The sequence below is a fragment of the Notechis scutatus genome, chromosome 1 (genome assembly GCF_049901735.1).
Source record: "Notechis scutatus isolate UNSWTSFEM ecotype Mainland chromosome 1, rNotScu1.2, whole genome shotgun sequence".
NCBI classification, from domain to species: Eukaryota; Metazoa; Chordata; class Lepidosauria; order Squamata; family Elapidae; genus Notechis; species Notechis scutatus.
The window spans coordinates 233,439,899-233,463,375 of NC_142009.1; positions in this window are offsets into that span (position 1 = coordinate 233,439,899).

Genomic DNA, 23,477 nt, shown 5'->3' on the forward strand with positions numbered 1-23,477 from the left:
CAGAAGCGACACCTGCGGTGGCGGGAAATGATAATCGCTCGGCCTACGGTGGTCTGCAGGTCAGGGTGTAAAGTCCATAGGCCCGCCATCTTCACCAAACTTGCCACCCTCGCCACCTTTGACATCTTCGACATCTCCACCACAGTCGCTATTGGTGAAGCATCTTGTGGTGCCAGCAAGTGTGTTCATGCCTGGTGTGGGAGCGGTGGAGATCCCAGCTTTAGTTGACTCAGGGGCCACAGCCAATTTCATGGATGCTCATTTTGTCAAGCAGTGGTTCATTCCTCAACAACAGGTATCCCCACCAGTAATGGTGGAGACGATTGATGGTCGGCCCCTTCATTCGGGACCTGTGGTTGCTGGAACCAAACCCCTTTGCATGTGTATTGGGCAGCATGTGGAGAAAACCATGTTTTACTTTGCCGCAGTGCCTCATTTTCCGGTGGTGCTGGGTTTGGAGTGGTTACAGGCCCATGATCCACAGATTGTCTGATCATCTGGAGCTGTGCAGTTCCTTGATAGGAAGTGTGCCAACCATTGCTTGCGCTCCTGTGCAGGGAGTGTGGCTACGCCCATGGACCTGGATCTACCTGCGGGGTTGGTGGACTTTGCTGATGTGTTTGGGGAGAAGGAGGCGGATCACTTGCCTCTGCACCGGGTGTAGAACTGTCCAATCGACTTGTTGCCCAATGCAAAATTGCCAGTGTGTTGGATATATTCCCTGTCGGAACCGGAGTTGGCCGCATTGCGGGATTTTATTGACAAGAACCTCCGGAAAGGGTTTATCCGGCCTTCTACCTCCCCATTGGCTGCACCGGTGCTTTTTGTGAAAAAGAAATCGGGGGAGCTACTTTTGTGTTGTGATTACTGCAAGTTGAATGCAATCACAGTGGGGAAGCGGGTACTCATCCCTGCACTGATTGAACGGCTTCGTCAAGCTAAGATTGTTACGAAGTTGGATTTGCGTGATAACCACCTGTTTGCTAAATGTGTGAAGTGTCAGTTTGCACAAACCACGATTGACTTCTTGGGACATCATATTTCACCTGCCCGGGTGGAAATGGGCCTGGAAAAAATTCAATCGTTGCAGGAATGGGAACCTCCACAGCGGGTTAAGGATGTGCAACTGTAGCAGTAGAAAAATTACACATAAAGCACCTTTATATTTAGCAGAAGTCCCCCAATTCTCCAAAGCTTTGCTTAATACAATATTGTGCAAAACCACAAAGTTACTGAACCAAGGAACTAGCCATGTTCCAGTAAGCAAGGGTGGATATGGAAAATAACAGATGGTGTAAGATAAAATGAACAATTAAATGTACTTCTCCTTTTTGGTATAGTTTAATGAGATAAACGCCCCGGGCTAAGCTGAGGTCACAAAATGTATAAAAGTGATGCCTCAGGAAGAGCCAGGGGTTCAGAATTTGCCATTCTAATGCTCCGAACCTTGTGCACAAATAAAACCTGTATTCTTCAACCTTTCGTGGTCTTGTGTCCTGATTTGGAAGCAAGATTTCCTGCTACACAATGACTGTTGGGGTTTGCGAACTACTATCGCACATTTATTCCCCGCCTTGTTGCCTTGACTGCTCCCCTTTCTAATCTGCTCAAGAAGGGGGAGAAGTTCCATTGGGGTGCTGAGGAGCAGGCAGATTTCAAGGCATTGAAAGTTGCCTTTGCTTCTGAGCCTATCCTCAAACACCCTGATCCAGGTCAGCCATCTGTGGTGGAAACAGATGCTTCCGATGTGGCTGTTGGTGCAGTGCTCCTCCAGGCCTACGCTCCTGAAGGCACCTTGTTCCCATGCACTTATTATTCCCGGAAGTTGTCGGCTCCAGAGTGCAACTATACTATTTGGGACAAGGAGCTATTGGTGGTTAAGGTCGCTTTTGAGACATGGTGGCACCTCCTGGAGGGGGCTCATCACCAAATCGAGATTTGGACAGATCATTGCAATTTGGAACACCTATGTACAGCTCAGACATTGAACCAGTGTCAGGTGAGATGGTCCTTATTCTTTGCTCAATTTGATTTCCGGGTGACCTATGTTCCGAGTGGAGGGAATCAACATGCCGACGCCCTATCTCGGATGCCCGAGTATACCCAAAGGGAGGATAAAATCTTGCCCCGGAGGCACAGCGGCAGGACCCATTTGTGACAGCTCGACTTCGAGAATTGGATGAGAATGGGAGACAAGAGACTCCTTGGGCATATATTGGGGACCTGTTGCAGTTCCATGATCGCATTTATGTGCCTGGAGGTCCTCTTCATGGCCTTATCCTACATCAACGTCATAGTATAGTCCTGCAGCAGGACACTTTGGCGTGTTCAAAACACTGCACCTCATCTCTAGGACATTTTGGTGGCCGAGACTTAAACATGATGTGTTGGGATATGTGGCGTCCTGTGGGATCTGTCGCCAAGCAAAGTATGCTCCTGATGCGATCCCTGGTCTATTGCAGCCCTTGCCCATGCCAGAACAACCGTGGGAGGCAGTTTCATTGGATTTCATCGTTGAGTTACCACCATCGAATGGTGCCACAACCATTTTGGTGGTGGTGGATATGTTGACTAAAATGGCCCAGTTTATTCCATGTGCAGATCTTCCATTGGCCAAGATAACGGCTCAGTTGTTTATCTCCCATGTTTTCCAGTTGCATGGGTTACCAGACTGCATGGTATCAGATCGGGGGGTACAATTTACGGCACACTTCTGGCAGACCGTGCTCGCGAAACTGCAGGTTTAGGCGTGTCTGTTGTCTGCTCATCACCCCGAAACTGATAGGGGGACAGAGAGACTGAATGCTATTTTGGAGCAGTGCCTCTGCTGTTTCAGCAATACTCAACAAGACAATTGGGTGGAGGTGCTGCCGGTGGTGGAGTTCGCTTATAACAATGCCCAACATGCATCCACCCGTGTGTCCCCTTTCTTTGCTAACTATGGTTTTTATCCACAACTTTTCCCTTTAGCCCTGTCTGATTCCCCAGTTCCGGCAGTGGATACGTTTTTGCAGGAGTTAAAAGCCATACAGCACATGGTTCACAATCAACTAGAGAGAACCCAGGAAGACTATAAATGGTTTGCAGACTGACATCATCGTGATGTTCCACCTTTAGCAGTCAGCAATCGGGTTTGGCTCTCTACTCGATACTTATCAACGATGCAACCATTGAAAAAGCTCGATCACCGTTACTTGGGACCTTTTCCGGTTGAGGCGGTGATCAATCCTGTGGCTTATCGTCTCTCCCTGCCATGGACCATGCATATCCATCCTGTTTTTCATTGTTCCCTGTTAGTCCCTGCCTCACCCGACAGCCCGCATAGACTGGCTCCATCACAGCCGGCCCCAGTAGCCCCTCTGGGAGAGGAGGAGTACGAAGTGGATAGCATCCGAGATTCATGGCAGTTGCGAGGCCGATTTCAGTATTTGGTGGCATGGAAAGGTTATGGACCAGAGGACTTCACCTGGGTCGATGCCACTGATGTTCATGCTCCTTGTTTGGTCCAGGACTTTCACGCTCGGTTTCCTCAACGTCCTCGTCCTCCCGGTCCCGGGGAAGGGGGCCCTGCAGGGGGGATAGTGTCATGTCCTTAATGGAGCCTGACTCTGAGGAAGAGGAGGAACAGCCAACAGGGAGTGGGAGAGTGGCTCCAGAGGTGGTGGAGGAGGCTGGGGAAGGACAGAGGCCGGCTGAGCAGTCAGAGGAGGATCCAGGCCCATCCCCTATCCATTCTAGGTCATGCAGGGAGGAGAGGATCAGGGAAAAGCGAGGTCTACTCAAGAGGAGATTACCATGATCCTCCTCGTGGCTTGCAGGTGGGAACTATTTATATAAGTTTGCAACTGCGCAGTTAGAATTGCTGAAGTCAATTAGTGTTTACCTTGAAAGAGGCTTATCTTTGCTGGCGTTCTTCCCATGGACTTTTCTCGGTTATTTTCCTGGAGTTTATAATTAGTTATCTTGGCTTGCTTCAGAACTCTCATCAGTGTGGTTTGTTTTGGTTTTTTGTTTGCCTCATTATTTACTTTTGTGACTTTAAACTGTGCCTAATAAAACAGTGAAGTTAAGTTGAAGGCTTTACCGGACTTTAATATATGTTTGGGGTTTTGGGTTATTTTGAGAGACTACAGGTCATCACAATGTTTATCCGCTTGTTTTTTATAAATTTTTGCAGCTTCGGTCAAAGCTTTTTTTATATCTTCCCACCCTTTCTTTAATGAGTTTATCCATTCTGTTAGGGACATGGATGTGGGAGGTTGTTTAAGTAACTCTGGCATCGGGACAAAAATCATTCCAGTGTTGATTTGGAATGGAGTCAATCCCATGCTGCTATGTACTGCATTATTGTAAGCAACCTCTGCAGAAGGTAATAACTCAGCCCAATTTTCTTGTTGATAATTTACATAGCATCTGATGTATTGTTCAATCATGGCGTTAGTCCTCTCCGCTGCTCCATTATAAGCAGGATGGAAAGCTGAGGATAATCCTTGGGAGGAACCAATGGACTTCAGAAATTCCCTCCAAAATTTTGCAGTAAATTGTATCCCTCTGTCTGATATTATTCTACGAGGTACTCCATGTATTCTATAGATATGTTTCATGAACAGCTTTGCAAGTTTTTTTGCAGATGGAGGTCCTTTGCAGGCTATAAAATAGGGCTGTTTAGAGAATAAGTCAATTATAGTCCAAATGATCGTATTCCCTTCACTCTTAGGTAATTCACCAATAAAGTCCATTGCGATCTCTTCCCAAGGTTGGGTTGGTTCAGCAACTTGTTGCAGGAGGGCAGGGTTGTTTCCAGTTCTGTGTTTCATTGTGGCACAAATTGAGCAACTTTTTACATAGTCCTCGACATCAGGTTTCATTTTTGGCCATTAGAACTGTCTTCTCAGTAAATGTAGGGTTTTTAGGAATCCGAAGTGGCCTCCCAGCTGTGAGTTGCGGCTATGCTTTAGTACCAGTATTCTTAGGGTTGTGGGTACATATATCTTAGTCCCTTTCCAAGCTAGTCCATCATTCATTGTCAACTCCGTTTGATGGTCCAGGAACCAAGGATTGGTCAATAGGGCTGTTTTCAATTCTGCGGTCAGCTTATCTTCCAGGCATTTGGGGTTATGGTTGGCTTGGGCTCGAGTGGTCACTTGGCCTGCCGATTGAGCTTCTGAAATTAAAGCTTGTACTATTTCCTCTCGGTGGCTGTCAAACTGAGGTTTTCTGGACAGAGCGTCCACCAGTACATTTTCCCCTCCGGGGATATACTTAATGTTGAAGTTGAATAGCTTGAAATATTGGGCCCAGCGGACTTGTTTGGGTAATAATCTCCTTGGGGTCTTTAGAGCCTCGAGATTCTTATGATCAGTCCATATCCCAAAGGCCTCTGGCGCTCTTTCTACAAAATGCCTCCAATCCAATAAAGCCCATCATATAGCAAATGCTTCTTTCTCTCAGACTGCCCACCTTCGCTCTGTGTCTGTCAGCTTTTTGGACACATCAACTCAAGGCATCAGTCGGCCTTGAGAGTCTTTTTGCAGCAAAAGAGCTGCCATCGCTACATCACTTGCATCCGTTTGGACAATAAACGGCTTAGTTGTGTCTGGGTGTTGAATGATAGGCTCAGCTGTAAAGAGGCGTTTTAAGGTCTCAAAAACTTTCTGACAGTCCATAGTCCAAGCCAGGGGTTGACTTGGCTTCAGTTTGGTGGATGATGGGCCCGTTTTTAATAGCTCCATTAATGGGAGGGCAACTTCAGCAAAGGATGGAATGAATTGTCTATAGAAGTTGGCAAACCCCAAGAAACTTTGAAGTTCCTCTTGGGTTCTGTGGGGTTGCCAGTCCAGCACTGCTTTCATCTTTCCGGGGTCCATTTCAATCTCCATGTTGGATATTTGGTAGCCTAAATAGTCCAGCGACTCTTTATGGAATTCTCATTTTGAGAGTTTCACATATAATTTGGCGGCTAGAAGTTTTTCTAGGACTTCTCAGACCAATTGAATATGTTCTTCCATGGTTTCGCTGAAGTTAAGGATGTCACCAGGCATATGAGTGCCCCCCGGTAAAGGTGCAGGCGTAGCACCTCATTGATGAGCTGCATAAACACTGCAGGAGCCCCTTGAAGTCTGAAAGGCATGACTTTGAATTGGAAGCCACCCAGAGGGCAGTTAAAAGCTGTTTTCCACTCATCTCCCTCTTTGATGCGGACCTGGTAGTAAGCTTCCCTGAGATCTAGCTTGGTGAGTACCTTGCCCTTCGACAGGTGGTTCAATAAGTCCTTCATAAGGGGGAGAGGATACATGTTTTTGATGCATATGGCGTTCATGCCTCTAAAGTCAACATACAGTGTCAACCCACCATTTTCTTCTCCTTGAACAACACGGGGGCAGCTAATCTTGATTTGGTAGGCTCAATGAACCCTCATTCCAAATTGCTGTCAATGTATTTCCTTAATTCAGTCATTTCAGCAGGCATCATGGAATACATCTTTGGTTTTGGTAATTTTGCCCTGGGCTCTAATTCTATGGCACAATCAGTGGCTCGATGGGGAGGTAAAACATAACACTCTTCTTCACTGAATGCTTCAGCCCAGTCTTTGTATTGGTCAGGTACCTGGGGGTTATCTGGGAGAAGGTGGGATGCTATGGATGCTGGCTTAGGCTCTGGGTTCAAGCTGATTGGTGGTTTTGTAGTGAGCAGAAGAGGGGGCAATGGGCTCAGTCCAATGAGGATTTTTCTGAATCCATCCTCCCATTTGATCATCGGGGCCCATTTGTCTAGCCAAGCAAGTCCCAGTATGATTGATTCTGACATCTTGAGGGCCACTATGAAGCATATGAGTTTGCGATGAGGCCGTAATTCCATCTTGATCAATTCTGTCATTTGGGTTGCTGGGGTCCCCCCAATTAAGGTTCCATCCACTTGCTCAAATCTGATTGGGCGTTTTAGCAGGTTAGCCTTTATGCCCAATTGTTCAACGATAGGGAGTCCGATAAGACATCTAGAACACCCAGTATCAATGACAACGTCTAGCTCTCCGGCCTCCCCCGTGTTTGGTACCACTAACTTGACCTTGACTGTAAAAGATATGATGGGATCACTCACCATTGGGTCATCTTCTCAGGTCGGGTTCTCAGGGACTTGGTGCCAGTCTGGTGGTCTGTTGCTCCCATCTGCACAGAGGGGGCTTTCCCAGCATGCGTTTGGCAAACCCGCCAATGCTCGGAGGTCTTCCTTGATTCTTCTGACCTCTAACAGCTGGATTAGACTTTGACTGCGGTGCTTGTGGTACAGGAGTAGGGGCCAGACAGTCTGCTGCTCTATGGCTGGCTTGGCCACAGTGGTAACATTTCAGCCCCCTGGTGGGTCAGGTATGAGCAGTTTTGGCTGGTCCGGTCAGCAGTCTCCTAGCCACAATTCTCTTAGGCGGGGCCGCTGGAAGAGGTTTCCTGTGTGGGTTGATGCTGTGATCTAAGCTAAGGGAGGCGGCATATCATGATTGTAAGATCTCTGGGATTCCCCTAATTTCACAGGCCTTCTTTACTTCTGGATCAATGGTGTTTTCAAAGTAGTGTAAAGTCATTCTTTCAGGCCAATCCATGAGGTGGCTTGCGACACTTCTAAAGTCCCAAATAAATTCTGACAAGGGTTGCTTGCCTTGCCTCATTTCCATTAACTTCTCTTCATTCTCTGCTACCCTGTCTGGATTTTCAAATCTGAGTCTTAACAATTGAATAAATCTGTTTACATCATGTAGTTCCGGGGCTTGTTCGTTGTGTAGTTGGGCCACCCAGTCTGAAGCATCTCCTTTATTCATCCCATCTGTTATGGTCGTAACCAACTCATGCTCTGTGGCATATTGATCTCCAAATTGTTCTATGATCGGATTCGAGTGAGGAAGTAATTGAAATGTTCATAGCGGCCATCAAATACAGCCTTAAAGGTATTTGGTCCAGCCTGGGTCATGGTTGGGGAGGTGGCACATGCCAGGCCCCTGCAGGTTGAACTGGAATGAAAGGAACCGGCCGGGTGGTGTACGTAGGCTGGGTAGGCCCCCTGAAGCCTGGTTGGGTGGTGCTTCTCTGGAATAGGGGTACCTGTGGCCTCGCTGCAGGTTGGGGTTGCATTTGTGGTTGCTAGGAGGAAAATGGGCATGGCCTGGTTCCCTGGACAGGTGGAGGGGAAGTGGCTGCTGTCTGTTGTCTGGGCAACTCCCCTTCAGACCAGGGCTGTGTTGGTGCTGGCTGCCATTGGCACTGAAGCCACCCCTGGCCTTGATAAAATCCCCACCCTGGAGAGATACTCTCTGCAGGGGGCAAAATTCCTTCTGGAAAATGAGGGGATTGCCTCGAAGGTTGCAACATACCTTTGTCAGTTGATGCTCCTTGCTGGGCTCCTCCAACTGGCATCTGTATAATCTCCTCATCCCTCACGATACTTGGGTAAGTGAACATAGGTAGTCTCAAGCTTCCACCCATCCACACAGACTGTGAGACCAAGCCTGTCACCTTTAAATTCTGGAACTGTTGATGTAAATCTGCCTCTGATGGACTACCAGGATAAATCTTGGGTTTGTCTTCTTGAGAGAATTCTGACTCCAATTGTCTCTCTTCCCTCCAATCTGAAAGAATAGCAATATGCCTGGGGCTAGAGAAAGATTTCTCTTCAGACAGCTGGGTTACCTCTGGGTTATAACAACTTCTTGAGTTGAAATGCTTCAGTATAGCTGTCAAATCTCTTTCCTCTACTGCCATTCTGAAAGCATCCATCATCTCCTCCAAACAAGGGCTGGCAGATCCAGTTAATGCTCCGGAGGGAGGGCCCCCACATGCTCCCTCCTGCACATCTCCAACTTTCGCTGATTGTTGATCTTTCTCCATCTCTGGGAAAAGACCTCTGGGGTATCAGCCAAACCCCTTCAAAAAATAAAAGTAGATTTGGGAAATAAATGTAAGGCATCCAGAAAGTCTCCATGATATCAATCACTCCGAGACATATTCTCTCCAATTGGTTTATTTAGGAACAGATCTGGTACGTCTAAGGCCATTTCCCAAAGTGAAAGTATTTTTGCGGATTACACAGAATCCACCTTTTCTCCTTCCACTTCTACACTTCATAGATCATGAGAACCAATTAACTGCAACTGGAATTTCTTAGTACGACATAGAGAATAACCTTGAACTTTTCAACTCCTCCACCCCCCTTCCATTATGTGGCAGCTGAATTTCAAAGCTGACACCAGGTATCAATTACTATTTTTTATTTTTCCCTTTGACACATTCAAATTTAGTTTAGTTATGCCTGTTTGGTGTCAAAAGTATATTTATCCAGTTTAAGCAAATATCTTCCTCCGGCTTCTTCCTTTCACGGTTCAAAGCCACTCTCAGCTGTCAAAAACATTTTTTTCTTCACTTTCTATGTCTGCCGCTTTAATTGTCTTTCTTTAAAATTCTTATAATTTTAATTCTGGGGTACCTTGTATTTGAATGTTGGGCCAAATTATCCTGGTTTTATTGCCTTCCTCTTCTTCACCGCTCCTGCACAATCTTATCCCAGTTAGCTCTTCCTCTTCAGGGTGGCCATATTTCACCCCCCTTAAGGGGCAGTCTTCGAAGGGGAGTGTTTGCCAATCCAAGGAGGGAAGATATGGCTCCCCTCGACCCAGCTGGCAATCTCCCCTTTCTTCACCACCCCTACAGGGTGGCTCTGGCCTCAAATCGGGATGATCGGAGCCCTCCGACAGGAGAGCAAAGATCAAAGTTGCGGACGATCACGGTCTTCAGTCCATAAGCGAGGGACACATCACCAGAAGCCTAGAATTACATTCTATTTGGAATATAGATAACAAATAAAAATAAAAATAAAAATTGAAAATGATGTTTGATATCCTTTGATGAACAATGGCTAACCAAATTGTGGGGATATACTCTGATGTCTAAATTAACTTCTTATTTTAAAATTAAATTAGATTTAGAAATTCATTCTATTTGGAATACATTTTAAATTACAGCTGAACACATGAAATGTGCCAACTCCAATATTTGCATTCTAGAACTTATTTTTTACTTTGACATATAATCTACATATTATTTATAGGATATTTTAATGTAGTGTCTGTATCTAACCACATGATACTTTAGATCTGTGGATTATATGCCCATAATTATTGCTTTTAATTGCTTTTAATTACTATTGTCTGTACCATCTATTTTTATATCTGCTATTACTGCTAACTAGAAGATATCATTTGAATTCTTCTGAATAGTTGCTGCATTTTTCAGGTTCATTGGATGGTCTTTCACAGAGTCCTGCAGCAGGCATCTTACTGAAGTCTTCAAGAAAAACCAGAAATTGAAAGAGTTACAGTTGTTTCTCGAGGACACAGATGAGAAAGCAGTGGAATTGCTGTGTGAGGGACTCCAACATCAAGTCTGTAAACTAGAAATACTACGGTGAGTGATCAGTATTATTTTTACAGTTTGGTATGTGTTACTTTCTCTTGAATTCTAAAAAAGTATCCATGGAAAGATAAATACAGTTGTGATATTTAACCATATTCTCTTCTCTTCTGGTTTCTAAGATACAATTCTATCTGTGATTATAATCAAAATGGTATAAAGATAGTTTTCTGGAGGATGTAAGATACTTTCTTAGCTATTAAGTGCTGAGATTCTCGTAGATAGTCTAATTTTTGAGGGAGGAGGTCATTTCCTAGGAATGAATTCAGAAGTTTATAAATGTTCACTCAGCAATGTGCAGATATGACAGTAATTATACTGATTAAAAAATCTGCAGCTGTGTGTAGATTTATAGGTCTATAATGTTTGGTCATTCTTTGAGAATTCTCATATACTTTAATTTTTTTACACTTTATGACAAGATTTTATCTGAAATTTACTGCACCCTTTTTGTTGTTTGGGTGGCTTATGTCATATTGTTATCACTTCTTGAACTTTCTCATCAATTTTTTACTAACTTCCTTTAATACTGTAAAGATCCCTTAAAATTTCTTCTGCTGAGGATTTTGGGAATCTGCTTTAATATAAATATTGACTTGCAAGGTAATTGCTAATCTACATTAAGTACTTTAGTTTCCATCTACATTCAAGAAAGACTTGCCTTCCTATGTGTAGCATTTTGATTATTATTTTATTTATTTATTTATTTTATTTGTCAAGCAAGTATTAGATAACAGGTATAACTATAAGCATGGTTTTGAATACATGAAATGGATACGAATAAAAAAGAAACAATAGGACAGGGACGGTAGGCATTTTGGTGCACTTATGCACGCCCCTACAGACCTCTTAAGAAAGGGGTGAGGTCAATAGTAGACAGTCTAAGGTTAAAGTTTTTGGGGTTTGGGGAAGACACCACAAAGTTAGTTAGAGTATTCCAGACATTGACCACTCTGTTGCTAAAGTCATATTTCCTGCAATCAAGTTTGGTGCGGTTTACCTTGAGTTTGTATCTATTGTGTGCTCTTGTATTGTTGTGGTTGAAGCTGAAGTATTCATTGACAGGTAGGACATTGCAGTAGATAATTTTATGTACTATACTTAGATCAGACCGAAGGTAGCGTAGTTCTAGGTTGTCTTGGTATAAAATTTCAAGTCTGGTGGCATAAGGTTTTCTGCTATGAATAGAGGAGTGGAGAACTCTTCTCATGAAATATTTCACGCTGACTGTGTAGATTAATGCGGATTCCAGACTGATGAGCTATATTCAAGTATTGGTCTAGCAAATGTTTTGTATGCTCTAGTTAGTAGTGTGATATTACTTTACGCAGGATTAGGTTAAAAACTCTTAATGCCTTTCTCATATACTTTAATTTTTTACACTTTATGACAAGATTTTATCTGAAATTTACTGCACCCTTTTTGTTGTTTGGGTGGCTTATGTCATATTGTTATCACTTCTTGAACTTTCTCATCAATTTTTTACTAACTTCCTTTAATACTGTAAAGATCCCTTAAAATTTCTTCTGCTGAGGATTTTGGGAATCTGCTTTAATATAAATATTGACTTGCAAGGTAATTGCTAATCTACATTAAGTACTTTAGTTTCCATCTACATTCAAGAAAGACTTGCCTTCCTATGTAGCATTTTGATTATTATTTTATTTATTTATTTATTTTATTTGTCAAGCAAGTATTAGATAACAGGTATAACTATAAGCATGGTTTTGAATACATGAAATGGATACGAATAAAAAAGAAACAATAGGACAGGGACGGTAGGCATTTTGGTGCACTTATGCACGCCCCCTACAGACCTCTTAAGAAAGGGGTGAGGTCAATAGTAGACAGTCTAAGGTTAAAGTTTTTGGGGTTTGGGGAAGACACCACAAAGTTAGTTAGAGTATTCCAGACATTGACCACTCTGTTGCTAAAGTCATATTTCCTGCAATCAAGTTTGGTGCGGTTTACCTTGAGTTTGTATCTATTGTGTGCTCTTGTATTGTTGTGGTTGAAGCTGAAGTATTCATTGACAGGTAGGACATTGCAGTAGATAATTTTATGTACTATACTTAGATCAGACCGAAGGTAGCGTAGTTCTAGGTTGTCTTGGTATAAAATTTCAAGTCTGGTGGCATAAGGTTTTCTGCTATGAATAGAGGAGTGGAGAACTCTTCTCATGAAATATTTCTGGACGTTCCCGACTGTATTAATATCCGATATGTAATGCGGATTCCAGACTGATGAGCTATATTCAAGTATTGGTCTAGCAAATGTTTTGTATGCTCTAGTTAGTAGTGTGATATTACTGGAGAAAAAGCTACGCAGGATTAGGTTAAAAACTCTTAATGCCTTTTTGGCTATGTAGTTACAGTGGGCTCTAGCACTTAGATCATTAGAGATGAGTATTATTATCATTGAATAATTTGCATTTACCAAACTTCCAGAGAAGCAATGGCAAACTTGGAACTTCTCTGTGAACAAAAAAAAAAAAAAAAAAGGACTCAGGATCATCCCCAAGCACTCCAAAGAACAGCTCCCCATGAAGAGAATGTAAGACAAGTTTAGAGTACTGGGTGATAAGGGTGTGCCCACCTTTGCAAATGTCACTGTCAGTCCTGTTTGGGCAAATTTCCTTTCTTAATCATTTATGTAAATTGCTTGTGAACTGCTTTCTGGATAGTAGGATCCTTCAGAATAGTAACTTTGATTACACTGGGTGATTCTCCTTCAATCCTCACCAAAAGAAATTTTGTTGTATAGAATATATGAAGATTTTGAAATTAAGTGCAAGAAATCTTCCTATGGGAAATGTTGTTGATTGGGAAAATATGGTAAGATGGGACTTTGAAAGTTGGACACTAGAGGGAATCAGAAAGAACTTAAAATTATAATTAAAGGATTAGAGACCCATTAATACACAATGGAGGAAAATAGTCTAACTTTGGAAAAACGCAAGGATATTTGCTCAAAATTTACTCAAAAATTATTCTTAAGATTGTCTATCATAAATCTGGATTTAACAGAGATTGTGTAAGAGGAAAAGCTTTTCTGGATAAAACTGAGATTGTGGCTGATTGGAATGTGTATCTAAAAAGACAGATCACAACAATGATATGGAAAAAAAGTGTTACCCTAGATATACAAATGAAATCAGCTTATGCTTTATTAACTAATACACAAATAACAAAACAGAAGGGCAATGGATGACTTTTTAGCTTGGATTTAAAGAAGAACCTTGTTAAAGTCTTGAAGGGTTTTCTGATAGAGATAAAGAGCAAATGAAACAAAATCAAGTTCTAGGAGACTATGTAAAGAGATTAAAGGTCAAAGCAAAGGGAAAAAGTGTAAAGTTGTTTTATTTGGTGAAATTTAAAATATTTATGTTGTTATTCCTTGTAACAATGAATTTTTGCTGATCAGAGACATGAAAGATTTGATTATATAGATAAAGAATGGGAAGAAATCTTTTGTTGTACATTCAGAGAAAGTGAAAAAAATTACTGTGTTAAAAGCGGTGGTGGGATTCAAATAATTTAACAACCAGTTCTCTGCCCTAATGACCGTTTTAAGCAGGGGTGGGATTCAAATTTCTTAACAACTGGTTCTGTGGGTGTGGCCTAATTTGTGGGTGTGGTTTGGTGGTCATGTGAATGGGGTGGGAGTGGTTTGCTGATTGGGCATGGCTATGTGGTCATGTGACGGGTGGGCATGGCTACGTGGTCATGTGATTGGGGTGGGCGTGGCCATGTGGCTGGCAACCCAAAATTAAGTGGTCCTCGCTTAATGACCAGGTCCTCGCTTAGTGGCCAATTGCTTAGCAAGTGCTTTTTGCTGGTTTCCAAGGCCTGGGGAGGCAGGTGGCCATGTGGCTGGCGAATCCAAATTTAAGTGGTCCTCGCTTAAGGACCAGGTCCTCGCTTAGTGGCCAATTGCTTAGCAAGTGCTTTTTGCCAGTTTCCAAGGCCTGGAGAGGCCCAGGCAAGGCCCAGGCAGGTGGCATGTGTCTGGCAACTCAAATTTAAGTGGTCCTTGCTTAATGACCAGGTCCTCGCTTAGTGGCCAGTTGCTTAGCAAGTGTTCTAATTTACGAATGACATCCACACAGCTACTTGGCCTGTTTTTGGTGTTTTGACAGTCACACACACACACACACACACACACACACACATACACACACACACACACCCTTCTAACCCTGCTATTTTTTGATTCTGTATGGATCTCCTGCTGGAGCAGGGGGTTGGACTAGATGACCTCTGAGATCCCTTGTAGGCCAGCCCTAGATTGCTGTGCTGCTTCAAAGTCTTCTGAAGCCAGGGCTTATGTCCTTCCTTCCTCTCCTTTTTTCTCTCTCCCTCCCTCCTTCCTTCCATCTATCCATCCATAATATATCTCATTTACTTTCTCCTCCCTCCCTCCCTCCCTCTTTCTTTCTTTCTTTCTTTCTTTCTTTCTTTCTTTCTTTCTTTCTTTCTTTCTTTCTTTCTTTCTTTCTTTCTTTCTTTCTTTCTTTCTTTCTTTCTTTCTTTCTGCCCCTTCCTTCCATCCCCGTTTCTTCCTTTCACTTCCTTTCTCTCTCCCTTTTTCTTTCCCTTTTCTTTCTTTTCTTTCTTGTATCTCCCTTCTCTCTTTCCCTCTCTCTCTTTCTGTATCCTCCTCTCTTTCTCTCTCTCCCCTCCCTCTCTCCCTCTTTCTCTGTCTTTCTTTCTGTCCCTTCCTCCTTCCCTCTCTCCTTTTAAAGCTACGAAGCCCACCTGAAACAAACACATACACACACACCCAGGGGTGGGATTCTCACAGTTTGGCCCTGTTCTATTGTCCCCTGCCTCTCAGAGAATAAGCTGCAGGCAGGGACTGTGATTTTTAATCTTTGTGCAGGGTCTTCAAAAAAAATACATGCAATCAACAGAAACAAATGAGGCAGCTTAGAAACAAGAGGATGCTCAGAGCAACCCCAGTTTTACAATATCATAGAATAAGAACAGCCCAGAAGAAAGACAATAGCAGGAAGGAAGGAAGGAAGGAAGGAAGGAAGGAAGGAAGGAAGGAAGGAAGGAAGGAAGGAAGGAAGGAAGGAAGGAAGGAAGGAAGGAAGGAAGGAAGAAACCACCCTACTGAGGGCTGCAGAATCATGCAGCCTTTAACATTTCAGATTGGTGACCCTTCCTAGACCCAACTGGTGCTTCTTATTGTATCTACAGTACATGAGTTTCAGTCCCAAAGATGCTCCTTCTCCCCAGGAGCCCAACCTTCAATTCTGGATGAATATTTTTGCACCTTTTCACTCTTTGTTCCTCAACATCCTTCTTACATTGGATCACAAGCTATTGGACCAGATCAGGGGGGAGGGGGGGGTGATAGCCACCCAGTTGTGGGATTCTCTCTTTCCCTCGCTTTCTCTCTCTCTCCTCCCTCTCTCTCTCTCTTTCTCTGTCTCCCCCTCTTTCTCTCTCTCTCTTTCTATCTCCTCTCCCTCTCTTTCCCCCTCTCTCTTTCTCTCTTTCTCTCCCCTTCCTTTCTCCCTCTCTTTCTTTCTTTTTCTTTCTGTCCCTTCCTTCCATCCTCTCTTTCTTCCTTTCACTTCCTTCCTTTCTTCCTTTTTCTTTCTTGCTCTTTCTTTCTTTCTTTCTCTCCCTTCCTCTTTCTTGCCCTTCCTTCCTTCCTTCCTTCCTTCCCTCCCTCCCTCCCTCCCTCCCTCCCTCTCTCTCTCTCTCTCTCTCTCACACACACACACATGAGTGGTGCCATTTTAAAGCCTGCTGCTTTAAGAGAGGAGGGACCTTGCAATGGGGCTTTGAGCACCCCCCACCCCAGCCGTGGCTGCTAAACTGGGAGATGCTTTCTGAGGGCTGAGGCAGGGAGTAATCATGCTTAAAGTGGTCCTCTTGGGAGGGAGGAAGAAAAGTTCAACAACCCTTCTCCGAAGATTCTCCCAGTGCCGTGTGTGCATGCTCTACCAGAGAAGGAGGAGAAGAATTGCCAAACTTTTCTTACTCCCTTCCCTTCGGAGAGGAGCTGCTCAGAAGGCAGCTTCTGTCACCGGGCTGTCTGTTTATGGTCCCCCCTCTCAACCCCCATGTCAAAGTACCTTAAAGGTACAGGCTGCGGCAGCTGCCTTCATGCTGGGGGACAGGAAGAAAAGTTTGGCAACTCTTCTTCTTGGACATACACACACACACAGTGAGTCGCCCACGTGCCGACTCCTTGCAGAAGTTCCTTTGCATGTGCACAGCGCTGGAGGGACTCGCCCATGCACAGAAGGTCCCAGCCTCACGTGTCCATACTCTGTGTGAATGCCTGAGGAGGAAGACAAGTTTTTCTTCCTCCCTCTTCTGACACACACTGGCCAGGGAGTTGAGCAGTGTCAAGTGGAGTAAGTGTCTTCCCAGCCAGTGCAGCAAATGCAAATTTGCAGATACCCCAGGATTCCTGGTTTTAGCTGCAAGAACTGCAGACAGTCTTCCTTCCCCACCATACACATCCTCTTCCCGCCGCCCCATGCGAGGCAGGAGGCTCGACAGAAAGCGCCTGGCCCAAAGACACAGCCCTCCACTATGGAGCCCTTCCCAGCAGCGAGGGGAAGAGAATCCTTTCTCCTCTTGCTGGCAAGCATGGCTCTGTCCTCGTGGTGGCTTTTCCATGGCCAGCGAGGGGAAGAGAACGCTTTCTCCTCTCACTGGCAAGCACAGCCCCAGCCCTGCGGCGGCTTTTCCATGGCCAGCGAGGGAAGAGAACGCTTTCTCCTCTCACTGGCAAGCACAGCCCCGTCCCCACGGGGCTTTTCCCTGGCCAGCGGGGCAGGAGAACACTCTCTCCTCTCGTGGCAAGCACGGCCTCCAGCCCAGGCAAGTCCCGGGATGGGGCAGGGTATTCGGAGACAGCGCAGCAGCCTAGGCTGGCCCGGGTGTTGACTTGACCGGGGCTTGCTTGTAGGCTCACTCACCCAGGGAGATCAGGGCCACGGTGGAAAGCAGGCAGCAGTGGCGGGCAAAGGCAGGTTAGCAATGGCGAGCGAGATGAGGAATAACTGGGCGGGGCGGGGACTGCGTGGGCAGGAAGGGGCAGGGCCAGCCAGGGGCACAATTTACCGGATCTCCGAACTACCCAGACTCATAACATCCTGTTCTATAGAACCGTTCCGAACTGGTAGAAAGCCACCCCTGCTTCTGTAGTTGACAACCAGACTGGAATTTTCATGTAATGTTGTTTTCTTATTTTCTCCCATATCAACAATAAAGAATCTTGTATATAGTGTCTCTTGAAATACCCATGAGCCTTACTTTCTTTATACCATAAAAAAGCATGCCATCCCAGTAATAGATCATGACCTTCTAGTGTTAATAATCTAACATTCCTTAATAAAACCCATACTTTAACCCATATCAATGCCGCCACCTGATAATATACTTCCCAGTTAGGTGAGCCAAATCCTCCTCTTATTCTAGCATTTAATAACAACTTAAGTTTAATTCTTGCCTTCTTCCCCTGCCATATGTATTTCAATATTATTTTATTTAAGTCCATAACAATTTTCCCGCTAATTTAATTGGAATAGTCCGAAACAAATATAAGATCCCTGGTAATATATTCATCTTAATTGTAGATATTCTCCCTATCAGGAATAATTGTAGATTTTGCCAATCTTTTAAATCTGTCTCAATTTCTTTTATAAGTTTAACATAATTATCTTCCTTCAAAATTCCACATCTTGCTGTTAGATATATTCCTAAGTATTTTACTTTATTTATAATCTGAATGTTCAGTCCTTCTGTCAAAATAGTCTTTTGTTTTCCTGTCATATTCTTAACTAATACCTTGGTTTTATCCTTATTTATTTTCAATCCTGCCACCTGTCCATATTCTTCAATTTTTTGAACAATTTGGGTGCTGATTTCACTGGTTCCTCCAATATGAAAACCAAATCATCCACAAATGCTTGTAGCTTATATTCCTCCTTTTTTATTTTCATTCCATTTATTTCCCTATTGTCTCTGATATTTCTATTTAGCACCTCCAAGATCAACACAAACAGTAATGGTGACAAAGGACATCCTTGTCTAGTTCCTTTTTCAATATTGATATTTTTCATCAAATCTCCATTAATCATCACTTTAGCAGATTGCTTTTGATATATTGCCTCAACTGCTTTTATAAATCTTTCTTCAAAGCCCATCTGTTCCATTTGTAGTATCATAAACTGCCAGTTTACATTATCAAAGGCTTTTTGCGCATCTAAAAATACCAAGGCCATTTGCTTCTCTGAATGAATTTCATAATATTCCAAGGTGTTCAAAATTATTCTTATATTGTCTTTGATCTGTCTCTTAGGCAGGAATCCATTTTGATCAACATGTATAAAGTTATTCAAGTATCGTTTAAATCTTTCTGCCATAACTGAAGCAAAGATTTTGTAATCCGCATTTAACAGGGAAATGGGTCTATAGTTTTTAATCTGTTGTAGATCAGTGTCCTATTACCTCTATTAAGGTAATGTATGCTTCTGTCCATGCGTCAGGTATTTTAGCTTTCAACAAGACTTCATTCATCATTTCAAGCATTATATTACTCATGATTTCTGTAGAGTCATAAAATTCAGTTGGAACACCATCCGGGCCTGGAGCCTTCCCAATATTTTGTCTGTTTAACGCTTCTGTCAGTTCCATCATTGTTATTTTCCCTTCTAACATTATCTTAGTGTCTTCAGGTATTTGAGGTAACTCTGCTTTTTGTAGATATTGTTTAACTTTTTCTTCTTCAATATTCTCTTGCTTATACAATGTCTCATAATACTTCTGTACAATCTCTTTCTTTTCTTCATTTCCATTACAGCTCACACCTTTGTCATCAATCAACTGTGTTATCTTTTTTGTTTCTCTCTCTTTTTTCAGTTTGTATGCAGGCCATCTACCAGGTTTATTTGCGTTTTCAAAAAAAAATTGTTTGGCACTTCTAATTTTTTGAGCTAATTCTTCTTTTTCTGTCAACCCTATTTTATGCTTAATTACCTCTATTTGTTTTTTATTAATAGTATTTTGTGGATATTTTTGCAATTCTTTCTCAAGTTTCCTGTATTCACCCTCTAATATCTGTTGATTCTGTCTTTTCTTAACATTTCTTCTTCTTGTATAATCTATAATCAAACTTCTAGTATAGGCCTCCATGGTGTCCCATAGGTTCTGCAATGAAGTTTCTTCCTTTTTATTGTCCTTAAAGAAAAATGCCAACTGTTTTTCCAGTTTCTGTATGAATTCATTTTCTTTCAAAATTACATTATTTAAAGTCCATCTTGATCTTTTCCTTTGTCCTTGCCATTTGACCCATATTGGGTTGTGATCTGCCCAGGTACTTGCGTTGAGGTAATTCCCTGTTAGGAGAATGAGTGCACACAGGGAGACGTAATGAGAGTGGTGAAGAATAACACACAACCAGCACACAGATACACTGTATAGTAAAATGTAGGTTTTTATTTACAGTAAACGGTTAAGCAAAGTCCAACAAACAGTCCAAGTCATACACGGTTTTCAGTTTTCAGTCCCGGGATAATCCATTAACAAAGCCCAGTATCAAAAACAGTTCAGTAATAGACTCACATCAATCCAAGAATTACGATGATCAGCAACAGTCAATACAGGAACCAAAAACAGCGAACAACAGAACATCGACCAACTAGCAACTAGCAACACTCAGGGAAACCAGGTTTCTGGCTCCATCTTATGGCCATTTGAGGAACTACACCCAATTACAATTTTAGCATCCCCTTAAAGAGACAGTATTAAAATGTCTATCCTGGTTTATATATTTCCAACCCAACTGTTAGGTGATTTACATTTCCAACATTCTCCCCTTTGGGTAGGACAATATATACAACCTTACATTCTAAGTCCATAATCCTCACAGCAAGCCTTGTACTTTACAGAGCCTTGGGCTTTTGTAAAATGATCTGTGATGTTATTTTCTGACATACAGTATTCCAGCTTAATCATCTTACTTTGCACACATTGTCTCACATTTAAATATCTTAAATCTGTGTATTTTGTTCTTGTCTTTACAGCAAGATTTGAAGCCATCTGTATTGCTGATTGGTTATTTTCATAAACAACAATAGAATCTGTTACATCAATTCCCATGTCACTCAATAGTTGCTTATAACAAACTAAATATGTACATAATAGAGATAAATATGAGAATTCAGCCTCCATTGTTGACAAACTTAGATGTTTCTGTCAAATAGACCGCCATTCAATCAACACCTTTCCTAATAATACTACAGTACCCGGTGTAGATTTATGTGTATTTACGTCTGTAGCAAAACTTGCATCGGCATATGCAGTTAAACTTAGTTCATCCTTAGGCTCCCAATATAATGCATAATGCATTGTTTGTTTCAAATATCTTAACACACACTTAGCAGCTTGCCAGTGCCTTTCAGTTGTCTCAGCATTAAACCTTGCTAATTGGTTAACACTGTATGCTATATCTGGTCTTGACCAATTACTGAGATAAGATAAACTACCAATCAAGGACTGATAAATGTTCTTATCAAAAATAGGACTTTGTACATCACTGTGACTAAACTCCTGGCTCATTGGTGTTTTAGCCGGCTTACAAAGTTCCATTTTAAAACTTTTTAGTAATTGTTTAATTTCATCTGCCTGTGAGATTTTGTATCTTCCCTTAGTTCTATCTATCTTTAAACCAAGATATTGTTTAATTTCTCCTAACTGTTTATCTTAAATTTCTTCTCTAACAGTGAGATTATTTTAGTAGCTTCTTGTTCAGTTTTGGTGATTAATGCTATGTCATCAGTAAACAATAGCAACAATGAAACTACACCATCATTTTCCTTTTAAAATAAACATGGATCAGCCATGCCAGCTACAAAACCTATCTTAGTTAATTCCTTAACTATACACTAGTTCCACTCATATCCTGATTGCTTCAAGCCATAAAGACTCTTTCTCAATCTCCAGCAATCAGTTGAATTATCATTTTTGATACCTAAAGGTTTTTTTAAAAATAAATAGTGTGTTGCAACAGTGCATGCAGATATGCCGTCTCTACATCTAAATGATTTACAATGTATTCCTCCTTAGCTGCCCACACTAATGCTGCTCGTAATGTAGTAGACTTCAGACTAGGTGCTAGCACCTCATCGTAGTTTTTTGACTGAACCCTTGTGCTACTAATCAGGTTTTATGGGTAACAGTCCCATTCAAATCTGTCTTAAGTTTATAAATTTACTTACATCCTATGGCTTGTTCACCTGGTGGTAACCTGACATTTTCATATACCTCCAGTTTTTGTAAGGATTTCAGTTCCTTATCCATTGCTTCCTGCCAAGCAGCCTGATCCTTAGTAGGATACAGTTTCATTTCATTATAATTACCAGGAACTGTATTCACTTGGCATACAACACTAGCCTGATATCTATCAGGTGGTCGTGTTACTCGGGTTGAACATCTCGGTATTACAGGGCTTACTGGTGGACTCTCCTGTGCCACCTGCTCCTGTTCTTCTACCTCCTCCTGTGCCTGTTCTCCTACTTCCTCCTGTGCCTGTTCTTCCTCTTTAATGGCTATTCATGGTTTACTTATTTCATCTTTAGGGACTACTTTGGTGTCAATAATAACATCATTGCTGGATTCCTGTTTCAGTTTATTCCACCCAACGTGCTCAAGAAATTTAGCACTAGCGCTACAGTAAATATTAGCTGTGCCTTGATCCCAAAATCTAAACGATCTATGGTTAGCTTCATAACCTACAAAAAATAATTTCCCAGCTCTATGTTGCCCTTTCATTCTTACTTGTGAGGGAATATGCATCCATGCTGGAGCTCCAAATGTGTGTAGGTAACTTAAATTTGGCTTTCTGCCATGCCAACGAGTGAATGGCAATTCACCAGTTGTTGTGTTCACTACATTGTTCAACACATGGTTACTACACATTATGGCCTCACCCCACAGTGTTTCAGGCAAACCTGAGTCAGTTAATATAGTGCGAGCCATGGCTTGTAACGTTCACCCTCTTCGTTCTACAAATGAGTTATGTTGTATTCTGTAAGGTGCAGAACATTTATGCTCGACACCAGCCAATTTTAACATAGTTTGGAATCTATTGTTAACAAACTCAGTCCCATTATCAGTAACTAAAGTCATTACTCTACGTTCATATTTCTCTCAGCAAACCTCAGCCAATTAAAGAAATTTTGGAATGCTTCTGTTTTGTTTTTCATTAAATAGCAGGAACCATATTGTGAGTAGTGATCCATTATACTCAAAACATAGTAGGCACCTCCCAAACTGGTTTTTTTTAGGACCAATTATGTCAGCAAACAAAACCTCTAAAGGTTCCTTGATCTTAAACCCATTTAGTCTGTTTGTAGGAGTAACCTTGCTTTTCTCCTGGTTACAGGCATTACAGTTTAAATACTTGCTACAGGTTTTAATTTTACTCCCTCTGACAATTCAACAGTTTGTTTAAGCATTTTGAAATTAATGTGCCTCAGACATCTATGCAATAAATGTATACATTTGTCATGTGGCTTAACATTGTTATAAACTGAGTTAGCCATCTTCAACTGGTCAGCACGTATCACATATAAATCATTCTCTAAAGTAGCAGTAACACTTTTACCCTCTTTCTCTATTATACAGTTATCTCCCCTAAAGGTTACTACATAACCAATATTAACTAAAGCCCTTACTGATAACAAATTAAATTTCAGTTTAGGTACCTATAACATAGTTAAATGATTGTTTATACATGAACAATATGCAGTACCTTCACCAGATGTTTTCATCTTCCATCCATTTGCCAATGGTACATATTGTTTACTCGTGGACATCGTTCCAAACCTCTCTCTATTTCTAGTAATGCACTGCGATGCTCCACTATCAACTACCCACAAATCATGGTTTACAGTTGAATTGCTAGACATAGCTAAATTAACATTCTTCTTAGACTTCTGGTGATTACCAGTATTCTGTCATTTTCCCTTTTTATAGAATCTAGCTATATGTCCCC